We start from the raw sequence: 5,000 nt of genomic DNA on the forward strand, positions 1-5,000 counted from the left end.
AAAGAAAGTAAAAGTGCATAAATCCATTTTTTGTTAACGGGGATTGGGAAGCTGGCCTATCATGCACAGCTCACTTGCAAGGGTGTACTTAGGGATCCGTATTTGCCAGAAGGGCTTCCCAAAGGAGCAGCCCCCTTTTTTCAAGATCGGTAAGCATTTATTTGAAATGGTTTTTTCAGAGCTTTTTCTATTTAACTGTAAGTTTCTGCCGTCTTACTCTTTTTTTTTTCTCCAGTAAAAGATTTTGGCTGCTGAGTCATGCCCATAAAAAGGATACAAGAAGGCAGAGAAATACATCGAAGACCGGGCCTTGAAAAGGAATTTTTATAGGTGGGGAAAGACAAGGCAGTATTCTGAATATTCAACGGGGTTAAAATTTTTAACCGAAGATTTTTTACAATTTACAGTTTTTTAATCCACATGTTTTCAAATTATTGTTTTAAATTTTAAAGGGGGTTTGTTGGGTATTTTTCCCTTTGGGGGGTGCCTGGTACCAGGGAAGAGTTTGTGATGAACTTTGGGTAAGATCATACATGGATGCTCAGGATTCGTGGTCTGCTGGGCCGCAAGGAATAGGGCCGTTTTCAGGAGAAAAACGTGTATTTCCGTATTGTTCAGCGTAATCTTCGCAATTTAGGGAATGAGCAACGGGTTTTGGGTTTTTTTCCTGGAGAAGGCAAGCCCCTCATCAACACCCAAGGGGTTGAAGACGAGATCAACAAGCTAAAGGACGGGGCTGAGAAAGCTGTTGCAGTTTTAGATCGCAGTCTACTACCGAAAGGAGTTGGAGGAACCCAAAAAAACCTTGCCGAAGAGCGAATAACTAAAGGTTATTTGAATCTCCAAAGGTAACGTCCCCAAAATTTATTGAAGAACAAGCCAAACTGCGTGAGAAAACCGAATTAGAAGTCGTTTAAAGTAAAAAAAATGATTTTTTTGATTGTAGAAATACTAATAATTTTTGAAAGCCTTTTGATTTCAAACCCATTTTTACCCCTTATAATTTCTGTTTACTAATCAAATTTTCTAGATATTTCTTAGGTGTTAATAAGAATTTCAACCTCCTTTATATGACATATGACTTATTTTTATATAGGATGCGTGCCAAACTCAGAGGAAAAAGAAGCTCGCACTGGTGTTTCCCCGTCTAAGAGGGGGGCCGAACAAGATGTCAATGCCATGAAGAAGGGGTTGAAAATTTTTAACTCAAAGTCCAAAGACGATCAGGATAAAGGCACAAAGGATATAGATCCCAACCTCAAAGTGAGATCGCGCACCAGGATGAAAAACATCAACAAATAACAAGGAAAAAAAATTTTTAGGAGATGAACCAAAAAAACTGCTGGGATCTCAGAGCGTCGAGGAAAAAAGGCCACCACCTCAACAAATCAAGGCCCAAATTGGGCAAACCCTTGACAACTCGAGGGATCCGCGAACGCGGAAGAAGCTCCGGCCCAAATGAAGGGGCTAAGAGGAAAGTAGAAGGTGATTTGAAACGACCCCAAGAAACTGTTGGTGTGTCGAACGCCCCGCACAAGGACTTGGAGCGCCACATCGCAAGGATAAGGGAAAATCGGGCCCCTTGCCATTTAAATGAAGAAGAAGGGAGTCGTGTCAAAAGGGGCAGAAGTCCTTAAGGAGATGCAGTCTGTATTGAGGAACTCGAGACGAAGTTGAGCACGAGAACAGGCTCGTGCCAAGCTGAGAAGAGCAAGGGGATGATGAGCCGGAACTGAAAGACCTCAAAGAACGTTGGGTGAGGAGGGGGTGCAACTAGCGCCAGGTTGAACTCAACAAGAAGCGGGAGGGCCCAGTTGGCAAGCTTTGTCGTGGCTTTAGGAACGGCTCGCAGAAAGGGTCAGCAATCTCGGGGGGGGAAGAAGCACAATGATGTGTTGCGAGATGATGAAAGATTTATCATTGAAAAATGAAAGCCGAAGTAATGAATCACGGTGTCCATTAACATTTACATAATGTTAAATATATTGCCCGATTGTTTGCTAATTTTTTTACAGTAAAAAATTTTTTTTTTTTTCATGTATACAGAATGAGAAGGGGAAAGAAATGATGAAATTCAGGCTGATGAAGCAAAATCCGCAAGGGGCACTTTTTTGGGATAAGGGGTATCTTACTTTTCCCGGTATTTAAAATTTGTGAAAAGAAATAAAAATGTCAAAAGCAGCCCTATTACAGTGTCAAAATTTAAATGAATTTGCTTGGCAATGCTGCTGGGAAATTTGGATAAAATTTTTTTTTTCAGGCACTTGCAGAGAAGGCAAACAAAATTGTCGCAACAAATCGGTGAAGTGAATGTCAATGGGATGAAACTAAACCCCACTCTCAAAGACTTTGAGCCAGAAGAAGAAACTTTCTGTTGAAAATCAGACCTTCTGGACGTGGGGGAGGGAGTAATAGATTAGCCAACTGAATAATCTAACCCCTCTTACTACTCAGCGGGGAAATACCAAGAAAAGGTTGAGGACGAATCCAGGGAATGTGTTTTTATTGTTTTATTTTTAGTTAACTATTTAGATGAAAACCTTTTTATATGATAATTTTACATAAAAGATTTTTTCCTTTTAAAAATAGGAAAACCGGTGTTTTCTTGGCAAGTTCCCCAACCGGAGCATGATCTGGAGGTCTTCGTGAGCAGTGGGTGGGAGGTGAAGCAAGGGGATGCCAAACGCCCGTTGTCCCCGGCTCGCTGAGGCTAGATTGGCGCTCAAAGTATGAAATTTAGGGTTTGCCTGTGAAGAGATCGAGCTGCCCGCCTGAAGCTTCTGCCGCCTGAGGAAAACTGAGCTGCAATTGAAAAACTCAAAGTCAAGATATGCAACGGGGGAAGGGGAAGGGACGTATATCACCGTATTGAGAGATGCAGATTTAGGGAGAGCGTGCCAGGCCCTAGCCAACGTGTAAAAGAAGCAAAAGGGCTTTTAAGGATTGTTTAAAGACTTTAAATTTAAGGTTGGTAGCTTTGCTGCTGCCTGGGCGCCCTAGAAGGAATGTCGCCCAAACTCCCCCTGAAAACTTCCGCATTTAAAGGCCTGTATGAAGAAAACCGGAAAAACTGGACCGTTCGCCGTGAGAACAAATGTCTTGCGAGGGATCAAGGATTTTAGGGGAGACAGCGAGGGGGCCGATCCCTTCATGAAATTGAAAAGAATGGCAAAAGCTTTGAGATTTAAAGGAAAAGCGCAGGCTGCCCTTTTAGGAGGGGAAAAGCTTCGAGCAGGGAAAAAAACAAGGTCCTTCGTGGGCCCGCTTTAGCTCAGCCCGGGAAAGGAATTTACAAGGATCCAAAAAAAGGGAAAAGGGGAATTTTTGATGAACCGGTAATATAGTTTATCTTTTTATTTTCATATGCGGGAAAAAAAAAAATTTACCCGGTTTACTACGGATAACAAATTCATATATACATTTAAAAAATGACAAGTTGGGTGTGTTAAAGAAAATTAACAATATTCAGGATATTCCCTTTTAGTCACTAAATTTTTCAAACTACACACCACACACACACCCCCACGACACACCCCACACACAACACACAAACCCCACACACGTACACACACACCCACACATAACAAAAAACAACACACAACACACACACACACAACACACCCACATATAATATATATATATAAATATATATTATTATATATATTATATAGGTATTATTATTTATAGATATATAATTTATATAAAATAATATTTATTATATATTTATTATATATATATATATATATTACTGCCGGCTAATCACTTAAAAAGATCTTTAATAATCATGAACTATATTTTTTTGTTGTAAACAAGCTTCCCCTTTTGTGGGCCAAAAAAATGTCCACTTTATGTAAAATTCGACAATAATATTTTGTTTTCAGCAAATGTCACAGCGTGCTGGAACTATGCAAACTCTCTTTTAAACAGAATTAAGAGCAGGTGAGGGCCCCCCGTTGAAGAAGAAGCTTTAGTCTGACAGGTGAGCTGGGAGCTTGGATACGCTAAAAAGGCCCAAAGGGACTTTAGAAGAGGTGAAGAAAGGGTCAGGCCCAGATGAAGGACTGCAGGCTCGCTTTGGGGGAGGGCGCGTCTTGCTTCTGAGTATCGGAGCGGCACGCCCCCTGAGCGTAAAAGGGCCCAAAGCTGTCATGGTGAATGGGGAATCCCGCACTCTTTGGAAAGTTGACGCGGGACGCCGCCAGGCTGAATCCCAGCTTGCTGATGCCAATGAGTCCCTCAGCCATCTTCAATCGCAGGATCCCCTCCATGGGGAAGAGGAAGCTTGAGGGCGAGATTCAGATCGCATGTAAGGGAAACGAAAATCTGTTTCGTGTAATCTTTACACTAAAATAAACATTTTTAACTAAAACTGTTTTATATTTCTTTAAAAACTGAACTTGATGAATGCTAAAGAGGGTAAGAACTTGAGGGCAAGGCCAGAAGGGCCCTGGTTGACGCTGCTCGTCTGGCTGATGAGTCCGTTGAACAGGGTACGCTCAGAAATCAAAAGATGCCAAGGGTCTGGAGGGTCGTGAAGGGCCTTCAGGCGTCTTTAGACTTCGATCTTTTAGCTCACAAGACCCGGGAAAAAGGCCCCTCGCTAAAAGGGGGTTCGCATCCGCGAACTGGAAATCAGCTGGGCGACGAATCGCCCCTCACGCCGACGCCCAGAAGAACCTGAGGAATGCGAGAGGGGCCATCAAGGAACCACCTTTCCCGTCCGACGAGGACAAAAGAAACCCCGAGAGGATGCAGGACCCCGGTCGACAAGTCCAGCAGAAGATCAAGACCTACAAGCGCCAGCGAGGGGCCCAGGGGAAACGCCGCCCCCAACTGGCAAAAATTTTCGCAAGGCCAAAAGGAGCTTTAATCTGTAACAGGAGTTTAAATGAAATTTTTTTTACAACCAAAAAAAAAATTAAAAAAATAAAAAGTAAGGGAACAGGCCGAGAAACTTTTTGCTTTAAAAAAATCCAGTGAGACTATTTTTAATATGAAAA

General features: G+C 42.3%; 1 pseudogene; it reads left to right on the top strand.

Annotated features, from left to right (window-relative positions):
• Positions 1–5,000, top strand: part of LOC119583026 — a 29,143-nt pseudogene that overhangs the window by 9,180 nt on the left and 14,963 nt on the right.

This window comes from Penaeus monodon, chromosome 16 (assembly GCF_015228065.2).
Source record: "Penaeus monodon isolate SGIC_2016 chromosome 16, NSTDA_Pmon_1, whole genome shotgun sequence".
NCBI classification, from domain to species: Eukaryota; Metazoa; Arthropoda; class Malacostraca; order Decapoda; family Penaeidae; genus Penaeus; species Penaeus monodon.